Genomic DNA, 24,046 nt, shown 5'->3' with positions numbered 1-24,046 from the left:
ATCCCATACTTGGCCAGAACTTTCCCGATACGGTCTGTGACTTTATTAATGAACGGGTAGGAAAACTTTTCTAGTAGGTGACCGTTGTTGCTCTCGACTTCTGGCTTCTTTTCTTCTTTGATGGAGGGCTCGATCAATTTATTTCCTGGTATATCCGTTTTTCATGAAGACTGACCGTAAGCCTACATTGTATGATTAAACTATAGCAGTTCTCTACGGCTGCGAGTCCTGGACTCTTATCAAGTGACAAGTAAATACGATTAAGCTTCCGGAAAGAAATTTTTAAGAGTTGTGAAATGATGTACAAAATTAAACTATAAAATTAAAATGCTACAAAAGAACAATATACGAACTTAACAAGTGTTGGACCAGATTTTCGAATGTATTCACGACTTCACTGCAGACGGAACTCAACATAGTGTTCTTAACGGGACAAAATCAGCAAATGCGTTCCAGGATCCTTGCTGTTTTCAGTTTATTTTAATGACTAAGCGGACAACGTTGGAGCCTCGCTAAGGATATTCGTGAACGATGCTGTTGTCTGTCGAAAGGCGGCGACGCCAGAAAACTGCAGAGAAATACGGGAAGAGCCGCAGAGGACCGACGAGCGGACGGAGGACTGGCAGTTGGCTTTGAACGTAAGTAAGCGTAACGAACTGCCCGTAAGCAGACCCATCTACTGCTGTTCGATTACACTGTCAGCGACAAGTCGTTGGAAGCAATAATTACCGTGAACTACCTTCAATTAACCATCCAGAGCGATTTAAAGGGGGATGGCGATATAAAACAAACAGTACATTAAGCAGATGCCACGCTGTCATACACTGGGAGAATCTCAGTGAAGTAATTCGTGCACGAAAAATGAGGCATATAAAGTACTTCTTGTATATATTGTTCATTCGTCTGGGACCGTTATGAAATACTGTAAACAGAAGGTGTACAGAAGGTCCATAGATGAGCGAAGGGCTTCGTTGAGGGATCGTTTGTTCGACGCCAGAGCCTTGAGATATTCTACAAAACTCCAAAGGCAGGCGCTATAAGATAGACGTGTTGGACACATACGGTTGCTGTCAACAAGTATGGGCCTGAAGCTGATGTTGTAACAACATCGAAACTAGTTGCCAATAAAACCAACACCTTAATACAGCTGGAGGAACTTCTTCATATTTTAACATATATATTATTCTAGCTGACGTCCCAAGTCGTCCGTTTCAATTATGGATATACGAAGACTATAAGATAGGTGTTGTGCGACGCGGAGATGTTTGCTGTTGAAATTTCGAGAACGTACTTTGCAAGAGGAGACGGGCAATACGTTGCTTCTCCCAAACGCTCTCGCGACGAGAATAAAAAATGGTTCAAATGGCTCTGAGCACTATGGGACTTAACATCTGACGTCATCAGTCCCCTAGAACTTAGAACTACTTAAACCTGACTAACCTAAGGACATTACACACATCCATGCCCGAGGCAGGATTCTAACCTGCGACCGTAGCGGTTCGCGTGGTTCCAGACTGAAGCGCCTAGAACCGCTCGGCCACAAAGGCCAGCACGACGAGAAACTTAGAGTAACTACATGTCATACGCAGCTTTACTGTCCACCATTCTTCCCACGCGCCATTCGCGAATGGAGCAGTGAATGGGGGATCAGACTGTTCTACTAGAAGTACCTTCCGCCATGTACCGTAAGAGGGCTTGCGCGGCGTAGATGTTGATGCACATAAGATGAACCAATAATCAAATAGATGAAAAAAGAAAGAAGTTAATGGGACGACGATGTGGAAAGAATGTCAGAGTTGCTTATTACCAATACAAGCGAAGATAGACGTACCACATGGGAAAACAAGTGATAGAAGACGCAAGAAGATGTTGCACGAATGAAACTGCCTCCAGAATACGGAACAGGGGTCACACCCGATCTCTGAAACTGATGGCGACAATACTGTGAACAAAAGATAGGTTCAGAGAGGAAAACGTTTGGCAGCAAAACGAAAATATTTATCGGCTGTTCAGTTATTTTCGTAAAAATGTCTGTGGTGTTTACTATTTTGAAAGTTCACAAGTAAACTGTCATACGTAGTTGTTGGTTCTGGTAAAACCCGTTGGCGTTCCGGGTACGCCGAGTGTATCCGACTGGTCTCGATCCAGCACTATTTCTATCCCCATTTCTCTCGCAGGGAAGTTCAGGTGTATATCTGAACCAAACTAAATACCGTAGTTTCTTTTCTTTCCTAACGTACTTTGGCACCATTCTTCCGTGTTGGTTTTGGGTCTATCCAGGTGTTTTCGGCGTTTTTACCTTTCAAAAATTGCAGTCTATGCATTCGTGCTCGATGTTCGTAATTCTGGTCAAAATTTGACCTCATATGCAGCGACATATTAACAAATGAGGGAAACGGTCTCTTTTAAAGTATTTACTGTAGTGTTCTCCGATTTTCCGCTGGTGTGTTTGTAGTAATTATAAACAAAATTTCCAAGAAGTACTGAAGAGTTCTAGAAGAGCATTTGCAGCCTATTGTATCTGTCAGTAACACAAGATTATTGAACTACCGCGAAGTGTCCAATTACAGTTGTCATCAATTCGCTTTTCCCGCCAATCTGGTATCGTGGGTACAGGGTGTGAAACAGGACCATTTTGTACTCATTTTGTATGGGACATACTACTAGAGACCTTATAACGGTGATTAATTAGTGCATAAACTATAAATTATGGTGTACTTTGAATTACATGTGGAGTAATAAAATTTACGATGGTTTAGTAACAATGTACCATCCCCCCGCCCCCCTTTAAGTGTTGAGTCAAGAGACATCAGGTTCTGCTTGTAGTGCCACTGTATTCAGTTCGAACAAAAAAAAGGTGTTGCATGATCACAAAGTGGTCAATGTTCTCCAATTTCCCTTGCTGTTGTAGTACACACACACACACACACACACACACACACACACACACACACTGAAGTGAAAAGCACACGACAAAAAGGCCGGCATACCGCCTCGCAATTCTAGTAAATTATTGCTCCAATTCCAGCAGCGACACGGAACCCGTATTGCGCGGAGATCGGCAGCTGATAAGGAAAAATTGTTATTATTACAAGACACGCGTATTCCTGTTCAATATTCATTGCGGCCGCTCGCGCGATCTGATAGAGGGAACAGCAGAGGGGGCAGCGGTGGGTCAATAGCCCAGGGCCGACCCTGAGGCAGTGGGCGCCGAGGCGAGCAGTGAACCCGCGACGCGGCCACGTGCTGCCGCCGTCCCCGCCACCGACCCTCAAAACACAAGCTGACCCGGCAAAGCTGCCGAGGTAAAAAATTACGACCAGCTGCGCAACAGCGTGTTGGCGCGGCATTTGGAAAGCAGTTAAACAGCAATTTAGCGTGACACGCACTGATAAGACCCTGGAAGGTTGCTGGAGGTATGTGGCACCAAACGTCTACGTATCAGTCACGTAACTCCCGCAAATTACTGTCCTGTGTTTCCGAGTGCGGAGCCTCAGCCTACTGTGTCTCAAATGTGTCCCGTCGCGTCCACAACAGGCGAATGTGAACGTAAGATCACGATCACAACTGTAGCACGGTTCTGGTATTGAGAATCGGACAGTTAACATGTTGGAAAATGCCGTCGTCTTCAGGGAAGATATCAAGCGTGAAAGGAGGCAGGTGGTTCGCAATAATATTTACATAGTCCACAGGTGCCATGGTACCTTATATTAGTTTAACAATCCCCATGGAAAACCAAGTGAATGTCTCCCATAGCAATAATAATGCCCCCATCTGACTGATCCCGCGGCGCGGTGCACATTTCGGACAGACATTCAGGTGAATGATGGATTTTTGAGACACGACCGTCGACTTGTTGCACCGAGAAGCATTATTAAGCCGACCAGGCAACCTTCCTCCGGTACCCACGGTCGAATACAGATGATTCTTTAACCACTGCAGTCGTAGTTGACGTTGTAGTTGGGTGGACGTGAGAACACACAGTGTCTGCTGCAGAGGGCCTTGTTCCGCAATGTACACTGAACATTGTGGATCAAAACGCTTACCTGCACCAGAATTGTACTATGTCGTCAGATCTGCCGTATCCTGCTTTACAGAGATGGCTAGCCTCTGACATCAACTCTCTGTGATGAGGCGTGGATGTTCTAAACCTTGTCCGCGGCTCGTGGTCGTGCGGTAGCGTTCTCGCTTCCCACGCCAGGGTTCCCGGGTTCGATTCCCGGCGGGGCCAGGGATTTTCTCTGCCTCGTGATGACTGGGTGTTGTGTGATGTCGTTAGGTTTAAGTAGTTCTAGGGGACTGATGACCATAGCTGTTAAGTCCCATAGTGCTCAGAGCCATTTTTTTGTTCAAAACCTTGTCACCTACTTGTTATTTTACCGTTCTTCAACCACTTTCCATACATAGTTACAATTAAAGTACTTTAGTATACAACAACTAATATTAGGAAGATAACCCTCAGCAACGAGTTTCGGGGGTAAAGTCATAATTTGCATGTCTTTGTTAACCCTACCTAAAGATCAACTTAAAAACAACACACAAATTCAAAAAATGAAAACAAATTAAATTACTTGGAGATGAAGTCCTCATTTTACTTACAGCAACACCAGAAACTCTGCTCCACGTATCCATGGTAGCGCCCATCCACCAAGCGTTCCTTTCATATAGCAGTGAACACCAGTCGCATCAGACACACATCCCACTAACTGTATCTCTGTGCACCGGCTAGCTCAGTAGACATGCGTGCGCCCCAACAGACTGCACTGAGCCATCAGACGTTCCATAATATTGCAAAGATGTTTACAAAGGACATGAAGAGATAACTTACTAATGGTTGTCGACGCAAAACCGCTCACATTTACTGTACTAATGGTAACCTCAAAAAAGATCAAAAAAGGATTTAGAGGTGATGCACGTAGACAAGAAAGGAACGAAAATTGAGGAACTTGAAATTGCAAATTCACAGACGGATTTCCATAAATGCTTAATACAGTAGGTCGCAATAACAGAGAAACTTCACCGTTACCGAGATACCCTTTGTCACTGTCGGATTTCTCTTTTTGCACTTATATTGTCCCTAGTATAGGCCCTCTTTATCAACCTGCTTTGCTGGGGCTATGTGTATGGATTGGCAAGGTTGAGATGGATACAGGGGGGATAGATAGTGGGAGTGGGAACAGGAGGGGTCGACATAGAAACGGCAGGAGTATATCGTTGGAGAGAGAGGGAAGGAGGAGATGAACAGAGAGGAGGAGGAGAGTATGGACAGAGAGAGAGAGAGAGAGAGAGAAGAAAAGGGGTGGGATAGAGAGCGAGGGGAAGGAGGGGATGGACAGAGACAATGGAGGAGGATATGGATAGGGAGGAAGAGGGATGAAGTCGTGGTAGTAGAGACGTGGTGGATGGGCAAAGAGGGCCGAGGAGGAGATGGGGAGAGAGAGAGAGAGAGAGAGAGAGAGAGAGAGAGAGAGGGAGAGATACGGATGGGATAATGAGGTGGACAGATGGGGACGGTAGATGTCGACACAGTGAATCGGGGAGGGGGAGGGGGTGCGGAACAGTCGCTCGCTCCCCGAAAGAACTGCGTGTAATAGATGGAAAGGAAATATGACTAATCCGTTGAATTACAGACCCATATCACTGACTTCGTTTTCGATTTGCAGCAGAATTTTGGAACATATACTGCATTTGATCATTATAAATTATCTCGATGAAAACGATTTACTGATAAACAGTCAGCACAGATTCAGAAAATATTGTTCTTGTGAAACACAACTAGCTCTTTATTCTTACTAAGTAATGAAAGCTATCGACAGGGGATTGATTCCATAATTTTAGATTTCCAGAAGGCTTTTGATACCGTTCATCGTAAGCTTCTAATAATGTTGAGTGCATATGGACTATCGCCATAGTTGTGCGACTGGAAGCGTGAGTTCCTGTCAGAAAGGCCACAGTTCATAGTAATTGACAGAAATTCATCGAGTAAAACAAAAGTACTGCCTGGCGTTCCCGATGGAAGTGTAAGAGCTCTGCTGTTCCTGATCAACGTAAACGACATAGGAGACAATCTGAGCAGCTTTCTTAGGTTGTTTGCAGATTATGTCATTTACGGCCTTGTAAAGTCATCAAATGGTCAAAACCAACTGCAAAATGATTTAGTTGAGATATTTGTATAGTGCGAAAACGGGTAAATGACTAAGTAGTGAAAAATGTGAAGTCATCCACACGACTACTGAAAGAAATCCGCCTAATTTCGGTTCACGATATATCACACAAATCTAAAGGCCGCAAACTCAACTAAATACTTAGGGATTATGATTACGAATAACTTAAACTGGAACGATCACATAGATGATGTTGTGAAGAAAGCAAACTGAAGACTGCGATTTATTGGTACAACATTTAGAAAGTCCAACACATCTGCTGAAGAGCCTGCTTGCAGCACATTTGTCCGCTCTCTTCTCGCGTATTGCTGTGCAGTGTGAGAACGTTGTGTAGTATTGCGAAATGGGGAAGAAAATACCGCGGACATGATACGTGATTTGGGGCCCCAATCATTAAAGAAAAGAGGCGTTTTTCTTTGCGGCAGTATCCTCGTAAAATTGTTATCACCAAATTTCTTCTTCGATTGTTAAAATATTATGTTGGCGGTCACCTACATGAGGATGAATGACCATCATAATAAAATAAGAGACATTAGAGTTCATTTTTCTGCCTTCTGTGCGGTAGCGGGAAGGTAGAGAAATAGCGTGCAGGTGGTTCGGTCAACCCTCTGCCAGGCACTTAATTGTGAATTGCACAGTAGATGTAGATGTGTCGAACACATACGCGATGCAAACCGTGGAATATATATATCATCCTTGTGGTACACCGAATTCCAGTTTCACTGTTGACAGTGTGTTTCCATTGCGAAGGAAGTGCTGAGATCTGTCATCCAAACAGTGTTTATTCGAATTCTGATATTTCGAAAGAATGTTATTTTGTTTAGTATGCAACTACGATGTGAAAGAGTATCGAAGACAACAATAAAAAATATGGCCCGTAATTCTCCAGCAAATTGTTGAGTCACACAGGTCTTGTATTTTCCCTATTCCCGATAAGGTTAACATATAAATTCATTCCATGCACAATATACCAATGAAAACTAATTTTTGTGCATTTATCTACAGTTCGTCTGAGAATGAGAAGTTCAGCTAAGTACTATCACTGGAGACGAATCGCCGTTGCTGTCAGTGTTCATTATGCGGCATCATATTTCTCTCTGGACTGATTTCCCGAGAAGTACTTGTTTCGGCTCGGTTAGTGTAATAATCATAAATACATAAATTTCCGATTCCATTGCTCGAAAAGTGATTTGCTCATAGACTGATATATAACAGTCACATACTGGAAGGACTACACCAACTGTCTAATTCTTCTAACATGTTGTTGTTGTTGTGGTCTTCAGTCCTGAGACTGGTTTGATGCAGCTCTCCATGCTACTCTATCCTGTGCAAGCTTCTTCATCTCCCAGTACCTACTGCTACCTACATCCTTCTGAATCTGCTTAGTGTATTGATCTCTTGGTCTCCCTCTACGATTTTTACCCTCCACGCTGCCCTCCAATGCTAAATTTGTGATCCCTTGATGCCTCAAAAGATGTCCTACCAACCGATCCCTTCTTCTAGTCGAGTTGTGCCACAAACTTCTCTTCTCCCCAATCCTATTCAATACCTCCTCATTAGTTACGTGATCTACCCACCTTATCTTCAGCATTCTTCTGTAGCACCACATTTCGAAAGCTTCTATTCTCTTCTTGTCCAAACTGGTTATCGTCCATGTTTCACATCCATACATGGCTACACTCCATACAAATACTTTCAGAAACGACTTCCTGACACTTAAATCTATACTCGATGTTAATAAATTTCTCTTCTTCAGAAACGATTTCGTTGCCATTGCCAGTCTACATTTTATATCCTCTCTACTTCGACCATCATCAGTTATTTTGCTCCCTAAATAGCAAAACTCCTTTACTACTTTAAGTGTCTCATTTCCTAATCTAATACCCTCAACATCACCCGACTTAATTCGACTACATTCCATTATCCTCGTTTTGCTTTTGTTGATGTTCATCTTATATCCTCCTTTCAAGACACTGTCCATTCCGTTCAACTGCTCTTCCAAGTCTTTTGCTGTCTCTGAGAGAATTACAATGTCATCGGCGACCCTCAAAGTTTTTACTTCTTCTCCATGAATTTTAATACCTACTCCGAATTTTTCTTTTGTTTCCTTTACTTGTAACGCGGGAAATGCATATCCTCCTAAAAAATGGCTCTGAGCACTATGGGACTCAACTGCTGTGGTCATCAGTCCCCTAGAACTTAGAACTACTTAAACCTAACTAACCTAAGGACATCACACACATCCATGCCCGAGGCAGGATTCGAACCTGCGACCGTAGCAGTCGCACGGTTCCGGACTGCGCGCCTAGAACCGCGAGACCACCGCGGCCGGCCAAATCCTCCTATTTCCATCTATTGTACCATAAGTTTTTCTTTATTTTGTTACCTGAAGATATAACATTTCTGTGTCTTTATATATTGTAATTGTTTTAATATATATATATATATATATATATATATATATATATATATATATATATATATATATATATATACTTATGCATTTATGTCGATGTATAATTGGTTTGTTTTGTAAATATTATTTGTATTTTACGCTGGGTGCCTAGGGAAAACTATGCTATCGAACGAATACATCGATAGGTCGTGTGAAGAACGAAAGTGTGTAGGATCTTTGGGAGTGTTAACTCTGCCGCGTGGAGCGCGGGCAGCGAGGGAGAGTCTGGTTGGAGTAGTGCGATTGAGCAGGTGTGTTGTGCGACGCTCCCGCAAGTTGCCGGGCTTTCGGGGTTTGGCAGCATGTAATTGCGATCGACTGGCTATGGTAGTTTCTAGCACGGTGTCGCGGACGGGAAGCATTAGCTGGCACACATCAAGAGCCCGTTTTCGCCTGGTGACCGTGTCGAGAAGAAGGCGCGCCAGCATCCAGCTTCTGCAACAGCGACGGCCGACAATGAGTGACTGTCGCCACCTCCTCGATCGACGACTTCAAACCTTCAATCAACCAACAAGGAAGACTAAAAGCACGTAAAGTTTCAGAACTGTATGGCAGACCTCAGCTTTTAAAATTCTTGCATCACAAAATTACAGCAACTTAGCATGAACCTTTGTTGCTCATTGTCCCAATTGCATTGCCAAGCAGGGTCCCTTCCTTTTCCGAAATGAACCCGAGTGTCGTTGAAATTCAAACGCCAGCATTAAAATAATATAATTCAATTTCACTGCCTTAATTTCAAAGTTCAGTTAAATTATTCATAGCTGGCTACAATATTTAGATGACACGAGCACAAATTAAGAGTGCGAGTTTTGTTAGCATATTCTAGCTTACCTGTGACTGCAGCTCAGCTTGGTACGTACTAAATTTTACTATTGTTAATTGTTCAGAATCATTTAATTCAAGTTCGAAGTTAAATCTCTTATTTCTAAATTGCGTAGATTCAAGCAGCTTTTGAAATGATTGTTGAGGTAGCCCAAGACTAACTGTATTTTACTGAATTTCAATATGCTTCAGAAACAAAGTTCACTACTAATTTCAGTCACTAAATTAACTTTCAATTTTCTGGTTTTATTAATTCTTTTGCTAAATTAAGTCAGAGTGTAGCGAAATTTATTACTTCTGACAAACTTTCAGTTTTCACACTACACGTGTCAACCTTCAGTTGCCACGCTTCTAGTGCTAATTATATGTGTAATAACCTTTCTTTTTCAGTTACTATAGTAATTGTCCTTAGGACTGGCGACCGTAATTTCCCCCAAATCTCAAATATCTAATTACCGCTGGTTAATTGTTGACGTAACGGCCGCACATTTACTTTCTTTTCAAAATTCATTTCCACCAGTTTCATTTGCATTTTTCCTTTCATTTAGATGTAACCCTTTCCTCCCTCTTTACTGACAAATTAACTTCGGTGACGATTGCTTTTCCCAAATTTCCATTAGGTAGATGCGGTCGATAAGTGAGGGGGAGGTTACACGTGGCGACCTGGTGACAGGACAATCTTCAGATTTGAGGTTGTTCTGGACACGAATTTTGTTTGGTGCAAATGTCGTAACAAAGTATTGGTTACGAACAGATAGTTACGTCAGCGAGATTAAGTAGTGGGAGGAATCCTAATGAGATTTGAGATTTGTTATTCATATTGAAAATTATTAAAATGAGTGAAGGCAACAATTACCAAAATTTGGTACACTTGGATACGGAACAATCGGTCGAACAGTGGGAAACGCGCACCGCGGTACCCATTGTTCAGGGGCAGGCGGCTAGCGTGAAAGACGCGACCGCCGAAACGCAACAAAGAGCAGAAATGGAATTCCAAACTTAAGAAAATGTTTCGGAATCGGAAGTGAAAATCAAATGTGAACCCCTTGATGACGAATACGCGGGGACAATTAAAGAGGAAGCCGCTACGGAAGTAAAACCGGTAGTTTCCGGGAATTTAGCTGATTTTTTGAATGTTTTGACTAACGAAATCAAGGCTCAGTCTAGCAAGATAGAAACTCAATCGTCAGAAATTAAAGCTCAGGCTGCCAAGCAAGAAGCTCAGTCTGCCAAGCAAGAAGTTCAGTCTGAAAAAATTGACAGGAAGCTAGACAATCAGAACAAAGCTATTAATGTTGTTAACAACAATGTTGGAGTTGTTAACGCAAAAGTTGATAAAATCAAAGAAGATATTGTTGTGGTTAATACCGAAATCGGTAATCTTAAACAGGAAATGATAGGCGTTCAGGCGGAAATTGCGAGCATAAATACGCGTTTTAATTCCAAAATTAGCAGAATCGAAAAAAGTGTAGGAGAAGCAGTTGCTCCGATCATCGAGAATAAGGTGACGGAACAAATTCAATTAGTGAAAAAAGAGGATCAAAAGAAGGTGGAAACTTTAAAGGCTTTAGTATCCGAAGTAGATACCAAAGTGACGAAGCAGGCTAATACCTGCGAAGAGAAAAAAAAGGAAGTAGAAACGCTTGCGACAACCACTTGCCAAGTAATTACGAGAGTGTCGGAATTAGAAAAGAAACTTGACGAAAAACAGAGCTACGTGCCAATCTGTGCACATAGTTCGGAATTGTTGACGAAAGGGGAGCGGTTCGACCCCTTGAAAAAAGGCGGTATACACGCGACGGATTTCATTAAAAATTGTGAAAGAGTTTTACCCAGATCATGGACTAATGACAGAATAATTAATGCGGTTATTGATGTGTTGGCTGGTGATGCCAAGCGTTGGGGCTTAAACCTCAACATTACGAACCTGACTTTTGACGAGTTTAAAAATTTGTTTCTGGCTGAATACTGGTCAGAGCAAAAACAGCAAAGCGTCTGGCGCGAATTTGTCGTATAGAGGCCTTTCGATGCCATACACCGCCTTCTTGTTTGCGGGCAGGTGTTATCAGTATAGAGTACTGCCGTTTGGACTTAATATATCTGTGTCCGTATTCATCAGGGCCCTAGATAAAGTGCTAGGACCGGCTTTGAGTTCAAGGTTAACTGTATATGTTGACGACCTGTTGTTGGCCAATGCCACTTGGCATGACCATTGTGACCAGTTAGATGAAGTTTTTAGAGCATTGCGCCGTGGCGGAATGACTCTAAAGCTAAAGAAATGCGAATTTGTGAGCAGGAACTGAAATTTTTAGGGCATGTAATTACCACTGCTGGTATTACGAAGGACCCAGAGAAACTAGAGGCAATAAGGAATTGTCCTCCACCCAAGTCTAGGAAACAGTTAAAAAGTTTTCTAGGGCTCACAGGATTTTACCGTAAATTTGTAAAAGGACAAGTGTTTAATGATGAAAATTTGAATAACCTCTTACGCAAAAATGTTCCGTTTGTGTGGACTGACGGGTGTCAGGCCGCTTTCGAGAGATTAAAAGACGAGTTGTTAAGATCTAACATACTATTTCATCCTGATTTATCGCTACCCTTCCATCTGGGAACGGATTCGTCGAATTACGGGGTGGGAGTAGAACTGTTCCAAGAAGTTGGTAAAGGAGAGGATAAGGAACACCGGACGATAGCGTTCGCGAGTCGAACTTTATCAAAAAGTGAGCGAAACTACACGATTTCTGAGAAAGAGTGTCTCGCTATCGTGTGGGGATTCAAGAAGTTCAAGGGTTACCTATGGGACCGTAAGGTGATTATTCATACGGACCATAAGGCGCTCACTTATCTGTAGGATTGTAAACTACTTCACGAAAGGCTGACTAGGTGGTCACTGTATTTACAACAATTTAACTATGACATCTGTCACGTAAAAGGGACCGACAATTGCGTAGCGGATGCACTGTCGCGGTTGCCCAAGTCTAATCAAGATCTACCGAAAGATGAGGCAGATGGAGTGGTCAAATTATACTATTTTAAAGAAGTTGAGGGACGTAAATTAATAATGAACGTCTGTAAGAATCTACGTCGTCATCAGAACGAGGACAGTTGTTTAAATATGGTGAAAACCCGATAAGACGAAAGGAGTCCAGAAGGAGAGAAATTAAGGAAGTATTACAAGATATACGATCATATCTTGTACATACGTAAGGGTGAAGATAGTAATATTTGGCGGGTATGCTGGCCCACCAAAGTCGTCACGGAAATAATAGACTACTACCATTTGGCGTATGGTCACTTTGGATCAAAGAAATGTACGGAAAAGCTGAGTGAAGTAGTGCATTTTAACAACATGTTAAAACGCGTTACTGACAGAGTGAAAACTTGCGATTTATGTCAGAAGGTGAAGGTTACCAACTGTACAAGTCGTGGTCCTATGCAAAGTATAAGGCCTAACGACACCTTTGAATTACTATGCGTGGACTTGTACGGACCTTTGCCCAAGTCATCAGGAAACTTTGCCTACACTTTAGTAGTGCTAGAAACTTTTTCCAAGTTCATCAAGCTATACCCGATTAGGAAAGCTACAGCCAAAGCGGTCTATAGCAAGCTTGTGAACGATTATTTTGTTCATATTGGTAAGCCCAAGGCGATTCTATCAGACAATGGGGCACAATTTACTTCTAAGTTGTGGAATGAAGGCATGGAAAGTAATGGGGTCGAGGTGATCCATATTTCAGCTTATTGTCCGGCTGGGAATCCCGCTGAGAGGTATATGCGCGAGCTAGGCCGACTGTGCCGTACCTATTGCCATCACAACCATAGGGCATGGGGCAAATATGTAGCAGTATTTGAGAGAATTATGAACACCTTGAGACATGAATCGACGGGATTTTCTCCAGAGGAAATCCTGTTGGATGACAGAAGTAAAAGTTTAGTGGAAGAGATAATCAAATTCCCTCCACGGATTGACATTAGTATTGGTGTGAAAAAAGATCGTTTGCGAGAAGTAATGAAGCTAAAAGCCGATGCTCGCATACGTCGTCATGACGCTAAAGCGCGTTTTGCTAAGTTTGCAATCGGAGACTTAGTACTTGTAAAAGCTCATGAGAAATCGAGCGAGATAGACAATGAAATCTCGAAATTTAAGTTTGTTTATAATGTACCATATAAAGTCATTGGTATACCTCACACGAATGCTTATTGCTTAGAGTATCCAAGCTCTGGGAAACTATTAGGTATACGGAACATTGTAGACTTGAAATTGTACCAACGTAGGATTGATTAATACCACACAATGGGTAATTTGTACAGTATGTAAATATAGAGTGTAAGATTTAAGGATTTGCTAGGTTGCCATGCTTATGCCTGACCAAGAGGTCATTAAAGAAGTTGTCATTAATAAGTAATTAATTTTGACTGAATGGTATAAGAGGAATTGATTAATAATCATTTGAAAAATCCAAGCTGCTAGTTTAAGTTTTCAGCTGAGTCACTGTAGATTAAGGAATGTAAATATGATTTTGTAACAAGCTGTAAGATTTCATAAATATGTGATTTACTAGTCACTGCCGATGTAATTAGACGCTGTTTTAAGTTTCAGGCTAGTACCTGCGTGTGATGATGGACAGTGTTGAGTTATCCACTGTCATAGAATTAATGGACTCCTTGAGATTACGCGGGAGTGAGTTGTTCCGAAAGAACTCAGTGAAACGGACGTTCTGGAAATGCCGTTACACAGGCGAGTGAGATCAAGCGTGCCGCACAGGCGAGCGCAACAATACTGGCGAGGCGGAGCCGCTGTCGGCTCTTGTGCCGCTCTCGGCATTCTTTGTACTTGCGGGTACGAAAGGCGGAATAGTTTTTCTTCCCGGACAGCTGATGTGAAAGAATTCTGCTCTCAATATTTATGTTTTTGTCGATCTGCTAAATATTATTTTCTTGTTTAGCTTTAATTGGACTCTCATGACGAGAATATTAATTATGAAAAGGTTATATAAAATGTGTATAATATGTAATTAATAATTAATTTGCGTATTTTGATCTACCTGTTTTCATGGCCATGTACTCTGATTAATTTTGTAAATAATATTCCGTTTCTTGATAGTGTTACGAATTTTGACGATTTTAGAATAGCTAAACCATTTTCTATGTTTTCTATGAATATTAATAGGTTGTCAACCTGTTTTATTTTGTGCAAGATGATAGAGTGGAATAAGATTAGGAGTGTCTCCACTCAATTATTATGGTCTAAAAATTGATTTATGCTTAATTAGACGAATGCTAAATTTTGATGATGCTTTGACCATATGCATTTCCGCTGTTTCTTTTTTGGGACATTTTCTGAGTCTGTTTAGGTTACATGAACATCCTCAGACATTGTGGGGCACGTGTAACGCCGGAAATGCATATCCTCCTATTTCCATCTATTGTACCATAAGTTTTTCCTTATTTTGTTACCTGAAGATATAACACTTCTGTGTCTTTATATATTGTAATTGTTTTAATATCTGTATATACATATACTTATGCATTTATGTCGATGTATAATTGGTTTGTTTTGTAAATATTATTTGTATTTTACGCTGGGTGCCTAGGGAAAACTATGCTATCGAACGAATACATCGATAGGTCGTGTGAAGAACGAAAGTGTGTAGGATCTTTGGGAGTGTTAACTCTGCCGCGTGGAGCGCGGGCAGCGAGGGAGAGTCTGGTTGGAGTAGTGCGATTGAGCAGGTGTGTTGTGCGACGCTCCCGCAAGTTGCCGGGCTTTCTGGGTTTGGCAGCATGTAATTGCGATCGACTGGCTATGGTAGTTTCTAGCACGGTGTCGCGGACGGGAAGCATTAGCTGGCACACATCAAGAGCCCGTTTTCGCCTGGTGACCGTGTCGAGAAGAAGGCGCGCCAGCATCCAGCTTCTGCAACAGCGACGGCCGACAATGAGTGACTGTCGCCACCTCCTCGATCGACGACTTCAAACCTTCAATCAACCAACAAGGAAGACTAAAAGCACGTAAAGTTTCAGAACTGTATGGCAGACCTCAGCTTTTAAAATTCTTGCATCACAAAATTACAGCAACTTAGCATGAACCTTTGTTGCTCATTGTCCCAATTGCATTGCCAAGCAGGGTCCCTTCCTTTTCCGAAATGAACCCGAGTGTCGTTGAAATTCAAACGCCAGCATTAAAATAATATAATTCAATTTCACTGCCTTAATTTCAAAGTTCAGTTAAATTATTCATAGCTGGCTACAATATTTAGATGACACGAGCACAAATTAAGAGTGCGAGTTTTGTTAGCATATTCTAGCTTACCTGTGACTGCAGCTCAGCTTGGTACGTACTAAATTTTACTATTGTTAATTGTTCAGAATCATTTAATTCAAGTTCGAAGTTAAATCTCTTATTTCTAAATTGCGTAGATTCAAGCAGCTTTTGAAATGATTGTTGAGGTAGCCCAAGACTAACTCTATTTTACTGAATTTCAATATGCTTCAGAAACGAAGTTCACTACTAATTTCAGTCACTAAATTAACTTTCAATTTTCTGGTTTTATTAATTCTTTTGCTAAATTAAGTCAGAGTGTAGCGAAATTTATTACTTCTGACAAACTTTCAGTTTTCACACTACACGTGTCAACCTTCAGTTGCCACGCTTCTAGTGCTAGTTATATGTGTAATAACCTTTCTTTTTCAGTTACTATAGTAATTGTCCTTAGGACTGGCGACCGTAATTTCCCCCAAATCTCAAATATCTAATTACCGCTGGTTAATTGTTGACGTAACGGCCGCACATTTACTTTCTTTTCAAAATTCATTTCCACCAGTTTCATTTGCATTTTTCCTTTCATTTAGATGTAACCCTTTCCTCCCTCTTTACTGACAAATTAACTTCGGTGACGATTGCTTTTCCCAAATTTCCATTAGGTAGACACGGTCGATAAGTGAGGGGGAGGTTACACGTGGCGACCTGGTGACAGGACAATCTTCAGATTTGAGGTTGTTCTGGACACGAATTTTGTTTGGTGCAAATGTCGTAACAAAGTATTGGTTACGAACAGATAGTTACGTCAGCGAGATTAAGTAGTGGGAGGAATCCTAATGAGATTTGAGATTTGTTATTCATATTGAAAATTATTAAAATGAGTGAAGGCAACAATTACCAAAATTTGGTACACTTGGATACGGAACAATCGGTCGAACAGTGGGAAACACGCACCGCGGTACCCATTGTTCAGGGGCAGGCGGATAGCGTGAAAGACGCGACCGCCGAAACGCAACAAAGAGCAGAAATGGAATTCCAAACTTTAGAAAATGTTTCGGAATCGGAAGTGAAAATCAAATGTGAACCCCTTGATGACGAATACGCGGGGACAATTAAAGAGGAAGCCGCTACAGAAGTAAAACCGGTAGTTTCCGGGAATTTAGCTAATTTTTTTGAATGTTTTGATTAACGAAATCAAGGCTCAGTCTAGCAAGATAGAAACTCAATCGTCAGAAATTAAAGCTCAGGCTGCCAAGCAAGAAGCTCAGTCTGCCAAGCAAGAAGTTCAGTCTGAAAAAATTGACAGGAAGCTAGACAATCAGAACAAAGCTATTAATGTTGTTAACAACAATGTTGGAGTTGTTAACGCAAAAGTAGATAAAATCAAAGAAGATATTGTTGTGGTTAATACCGAAATCGGTAATCTTAAACAGGAAATGATAGGCGTTCAGGCGGAAATTGCGAGCATAAATACGCGTTTTAATTCCAAAATTAGCAGAATCGAAAAAAGTGTAGGAGAAGCAGTTGCTCCGATCATCGAGAATAAGGTGACGGAACAAATTCAATTAGTGAAAAAAGAGGATCAAAAGAAGGTGGAAACTTTAAAGGCTTTAGTATCCGAAGTAGATACCAAAGTGACGAAGCAGGCTAATACCTGCGAAGAGAAAAAAAAGGAAGTAGAAACGCTTGCGACAACCACTTGCCAAGTAATTACGAGAGTGTCGGAATTAGAAAAGAAACTTGACGAAAAACAGAGCTACGTGCCAATCTGTGCACATAGTTCGGAATTGTTGACGAAAGGGGAGCGGTTCGACCCCTTGAAAAAAGGCGGTATACACGCGACGGATTTCATTAAAAATTGTGAAAGAGTTTTACCCAGATCATGGACTAATGACAGAATAATTAATGCGGTTATTGATGTGTTGGCTGGTGATGCCAAGCGTTGGGGCTTAAACCTCAACATTACGAACCTGACTTTTGACGAGTTTAAAAATTTGTTTCTGGCTGAATACTGGTCAGAGCAAAAACAGCAAAGCGTCTGGCGCGAATTTGTCGTATAGAGGCCTTTCGATGCGAATTCGCGCGGCTCGATGAAGGAGTTTTGTGAGGGCTGGATCCGCAAGTTGGAATATTTGCGTGATCGCCGCACGGAATCCGAAAAAGTCTGGGAACTCTACAAGAAGCTTCCAGATGATACAAAACGCTACATAGGAAGCAATTACAGGACAATCAATGATTTCCTGGAAAGAGTTGAGGACGAGGACAATTGGCGCAATAATCGCGACAGTGGTAGAGGCCGTGGTAACAACAACGGGTACCACAGCAACAACGACAACGACAACTATTGGAATAATGCATACCGCAATCTTGGCAGCAATAACAATAGTGGTTCGGGCCGTAATGACAATCGATACAATGCAAATAATAACAGGAATGACGGAAACCAGTATCATACTAGCGTGATACGGGCTTCGCAGAATAGTAATAATGCCAGAGGGTGTGATCAGCCGCCTCAGCAGCATCCGGGGAGCGTATCTGCTGGGACGAGACAGGGAAACCATTAGCCGCGCCGGTGAGGGGCCGACCGGGCGTGGAGAAATTTTGGAGGCCCAATAACAGTAGAAAATCCATGTCTCGTCGTTATGAAAATTCCGTATGGAATAATCAACGGCGAGAGAGTGTGCCAGTGTTAAGAGAAAGGAGTGCGCCCACAAGTAGTAGATCAGCTGTATGCACGGCAGTAGAAAATACATTCACTGTCAGTGAGAACAATTTAAGTAGTGTTCCGGAAATCGATTATAAAGTGGCAGCTGTAACACCCACAGCGGAAATGGAGATTGAGTTTAAGAATGATTCGCAATTGTTGAGAGAAGATCAGTTGTCGGATAACACGTCCTTCACTGAGCGATGGGATGCAGAGAGGGATGAGGTCTGGTTAAGGCAATTCGGTCGCTTATACGACGAACTAAGAGATTATAGGGGCCTGTACGGGAGAAGTGTTTATGGGAAGTGCGGTCAGGATTTGCCGCGTCTCGTCCCACAGGAAGATAGTATTTGTGAAGTGATAGAAAGTTCTGGCCCTAACCGGCAGACTTTACCGAAAGTTATAGTGGTAGAAGTAGCCGACCCATCCGACGCAACACCCCAGTTTAAAAATTGCGAAAGTATTAAGGAGAAAGATTACGAAAATTTTAGTGATAGCCGGACACGATTGGTAGAAAAGCACGTAGATTACAGCGTGTATGAGGTTAGAGCTGACGTTATGCGGTCAGACGGTAGCAGTGTGGGTTGCGCAGATCCAGAGGAAGTAATTGCAGATACTACTGGGCACATTCCTCCAGGTAGATTGGCAGATGAGATCAATCTGACCAAAGTGGAATCAACGAAGGTGACAATTAGTGAATTGATAGCAAAGCAACACTCACTAGTTGACGGGTTACAGGAAAAGGTTTCTGTATCGGAGGCGAAGCTACAGACTAAGCCTCAGGACAAACGTGTTCAAATTAAAACTGTATGTGAACAGAAGCTGAAAAAGCCGCCAGATAAGCCGGATTTAGGATCAAAGCCGGATGGTTTTTTCTGGAATGACCTGGATATAGACGAGGATTTACTGTGGGAAAATAAAGAAACAGTCGAGGACAAGTGTAGACAGATAGTAGTCTGTTAATATGCACGACCTACAACTAAACGTGTTGATTGACACCGGTGCAGAATTGAGTGCTGTATCTGGGAAAATATTTGAGTTACTGAAAGACAGACCCGGCATCGTAGTTATGCCAGTAACAGGAGTGAAAATTATCGGTGCTACTGGGAAGGCCAGTAAACCGGTCACAAAACAGATTTTTGTCAACTTCGAGATATGTGGGGCACGATTTGAACAAGAGTTTGTCGTCGTGCCAGACTTAACTACGGAAGTAATTATCGGGTTGGATTGGCTATTAAAGTACCGTGCAGTGATTAATTGCGAAAGCAAAACTTTGACATGTACGTCACAAAATAAAACAATAGTAGTTAGTTTTGACGAGGCAGGAGACGGTGTGCAGAGGCAATACCAGCCTATACACATTGTTAACTGGCCGGATGGTATTGATGTATGTATGAATTTGAACTACTGTAATGTGAGGAATCTCGGTATTGACAATAGTGTAGAAAGTGAATTGGAAAGTATTGTAGACGGTGTGTCAAACGTAACACACGAACAAAGACGAGGCCTGTATGAAGTGATAATGAGGAATAAGAGTGTGTTTTTAGACAAACCGGGACTTGTGGAAGGATATAAATGCAAGTTGCATGTAATTCCGCACGAACCATTCTTCGTGAGACCGTATGCTATACCGCTGTCCAAAAAGGAAGCAGTGCAACGGGAGATAGATAAGATGATCGAATGGGGAGTGATTGAAAGAAGTACGAGTCCATACAATAACGGTTTGGTCATTGTAGCAAAACGGGATGGTAGTGTGCGTATTGTGATTGACGCACGCACGTTGAATAGGGTCGTTCAACGCGAAACAGACAGACCAGAGAGTATGGAGGAGATTTTGCAACGTTTTCATGATGTTAAGTTCATGACTAGCCTCGATCTGACGGCTAGTTACTGGCAAATAGAACTCGAAGAAGAATCTAGGCCATACACCGGCTTCTTGTTTGCGGGCAGGTGTTATCAGTATAGAGTACTGCCGTTTGGACTTAATATATCTGTGTCCGTATTCATCAGGGCCCTAGATAAAGTGCTAGGACCGGCTTTGAGTTCAAGGTTAACTGTATATGTTGACGACCTGTTGTTGGCCAATGCCACCTGGCATGACCATTGTGACCAGTTAGATGAAGTTTTTAGAGCATTGCGCCGTGGCGGAATGACTCTAAAGCTAAAGAAATGCGAATTTGTGAGCAGGAACCGAAATTTTTAGGGCATGTAATTACCACTGCTGGTATTACGAAGGACCCAGAGAAACTAGAGGCAATAAGGAATTGTCCTCCACCCAAGTCTAGGAAACAGTTAAAAAGTTTTCTAGGGCTCACAGGATTTTACCGTAAATTTGTAAAAGGACAAGTGTTTAATGATGAAAATTTGAATAACCTCTTACGCAAAAATGTTCCGTTTGTGTGGACTGACGGGTGTCAGGCCGCTTTCGAGAGATTAAAAGACGAGTTGTTAAGATCTAACATACTATTTCATCCTGATTTATCGCTACCCTTCCATCTGGGAACGGATTCGTCGAATTACGGGGTGGGAGTAGAACTGTTCCAAGAAGTTGGTAAAGGAGAGGATAAGGAACACCGGACGATAGCGTTCGCGAGTCGAACTTTATCAAAAAGTGAGCGAAACTACACGATTTCTGAGAAAGAGTGTCTCGCTATCGTGTGGGGACCGTAAGGTGATTATTCATACGGACCATAAGGCGCTCACTTATCTATAGGATTGTAAACTACTTCACGAAAGGCTGACTAGGTGGTCACTGTATTTACAACAATTTAACTATGACATCTGTTATGTAAAAGGGACCGACAATTGCGTAGCGGATGCACTGTCGCGGTTGCCCAAGTCTAATCAAGATCTATTGAAAGATGAGGCAGATGGAGTGGTCAAATTATACTATTTTAAAGAAGTTGAGGGACGTAAATTAATAATGAACGTCTGTAAGAATCTACGTCGTCATCAGAACGAGGACGGTTGTTTAAATATGGTGAAAACCCGATATGACGAAAGGAGTCCAGAAGGAGAGATATTAAGGAAGTATTACAAGATATACAATCATATCTTGTACATATGTAAGGGTGAAGATAGTAATATTTGGCGGGTATGCTGGCCCACCAAAGTCGTCACGGAAATAATAGACTACTACCATTTGGCGTATGGTCACTTTGGAATCAAAGAAATGTACGGAAAAGCTGAGTGAAGTAGTGCATTTTAACAACATGTTAAAACGCGTTACTGACAGAGTGAAAACTTGCGATTTATGTCAGAAGGTGGAGGTTACCAACTGTACAAGTCGTGGTCCTATGCAAAGTATAAGGCCTAACGACACCTTTGAATTACTATGCGTGGACTTGTACGGACCTTTGCCCAAGTCATCAGGAAACTTTGCCAACATTTTAGTAGTGCTAGAAACTTTTTCCAAGTTCATCAAGCTATACCCGATTAGGAAAGCTACAGCCAAAGCGGTCTATAGCAAGCTTGTGAACGATTATTTTGTTCATATTGGTAAGCCCAAGGCGATTCTATCAGACAATGGGGCACAATTTACTTCTAAGTTGTGGAATGAAGGCATGGAAAGTAATGGGGTCGAGATGATCCATATTTCAGCTTATTGTACGGCTGGGAATCCCGCTGAGAGGTATATGCGCGAGCTAGGCCGACTGTGCCGTACCTTTTGCCATCACAACCATAAGGCATGGGGCAAATATGTAGCAGTATTTGAGAGAATTATGAACACCTTGAGACATGAATCGACGGGATTTTCTCCAGAGGAAATCCTGTTGGATGACAGAAGTAAAAGTTTAGTGGAAGAGATAATCAAATTCCCTCCACGGATTGACATTAGTATTGGTGTGAAAAAAGATCGTTTGCGAGAAGTAATGAAGCTAAAAGCCGATGCTCGCATACGTCGTCATGACGCTAAAGCGCGTTTTGCTAAGTTTGCAATCGGAGACTTAGTACTTGTAAAAGCTCATGAGAAATCGAGCGAGATAGACAATGAAATCTCGAAATTTAAGTTTGTTTATAATGGACCATATAAAGTCATTGGTATACCTCACACGAATGCTTATTGCTTAGAGTATCCAAGCTCTGGGAAACTATTAGGTATACGGAACATTGTAGACTTGAAATTGTACCTACGTAGGATTGATTAATACCACACAATGGGTAATTTGTACAGTATGTAAATATAGAGTGTAATATTTAAGGATTTGCTAGGTTGCCATGCTTATGCCTGACCAAGAGGTCATTAAAGAAGTTGTCATTAATAAGTAATTAATTTTGACTGAATGATATAAGAGGAATTGATTAATAATCATTTGAAAAATCCAAGCTGCTAGTTTAAGTTTTCAGCTGAGTCACTGTAGATTAAGGAATGTAAATATGATTTTGTAACAAGCTGTAAGATTTCATAAATATGTGATTTACTAGTCACTGCCGATGTACTTAGACGCTGTTTTAAGTTTCAGGCTAGTACATGCGTGTGATGACGGACAGTGTTGAGTTATCCACTGTGATAGAATTAATGGACTCCTTGAGATTACGCGGGAGTGAGTTGTTCCGAAAGAACTCAGTGAAACGGACGTTCTGGAAATTCCGTTACACAGGCGAGTGAGATCAAGCGTGCCGCACAGGCGAGCGCAACAATACTGGCGAGGCGGAGCCGCTGTCGGCTCTTGTGCCGCTGTCGGCTCTTGTGCCGCTGTCGGCATTCTTTGTACTTGCGGGTACGAAAGGCGGAATAGCTTTTCTTCCCGGACAGCTGATGTGAAAGAATTCTGCTCTCAATATTTATGTTTTTGTCGATCTGCTAAATATTATTTTCTAGTTTAGCTTTAATTGGACTCTCATGATGAGAATATTAATTATGAAAAGGTTATATAAAAATGTGTACAATATGTAATTAATAATTAATTTGCGTATTTTGATCTACCTGTTTTCATGGCCATGTACTCTGATTAATTTTGTAAATAATATTCCGTTTCTTGATAGTGTTACGAATTTTGACGATTTTAGAATAGCTAAACCATTTTCTATGTTTTCTATGAATATTAATAGGTTGTCAACCTGTTTTATTTTGTGCAAGATGACAGAGTGGAATAAGATTAGGAGTGTCTCCACTCAATTATTATGGTCTAAAAATTGATTTATGCTTAATTAGACGAATGCTAAATTTTGATGATGCTTTGACCATATGCATTTCCGCTGTTTCTTTTTTGGGACATTTTCTGAGTCTGTTTAGGTTACACGAACATCCTCAGACAATGTGGGGCACGTGTAACGCCGGAAATGCATATCCTCCTATTTCCATCTATTGTACCATAATTTTTTCCTTATTTTATTACCTGAAGATATAACATTTCTGTGTCTTTATATATTGTAATTGTTTTAATATTTGTATACATATATACTTATGCATTTATGTCGATGTATAATTGGTTTGTTTTATAAATATTATTTGTATTTTACGCTGGGTGCCTAGGGAAAACTATGCTATCGAACGAATACATCGATAGGTCGTGTGAAGAACGAAAGTGTGTAGGATCTTTGGGAGTGTTAACTCTGCCGCGTGGAGCGCGGGCAGCGAGGGAGAGTCTGGTTGGAGTAGTGCGATTGAGCAGGTGTGTTGTGTGACGCTCCCGCAA

This window comes from Schistocerca nitens, chromosome 4 (assembly GCF_023898315.1).
Source record: "Schistocerca nitens isolate TAMUIC-IGC-003100 chromosome 4, iqSchNite1.1, whole genome shotgun sequence".
In the NCBI taxonomy this organism is placed as follows: Eukaryota; Metazoa; Arthropoda; class Insecta; order Orthoptera; family Acrididae; genus Schistocerca; species Schistocerca nitens.
This window is presented reverse-complemented; position numbering follows the sequence as displayed.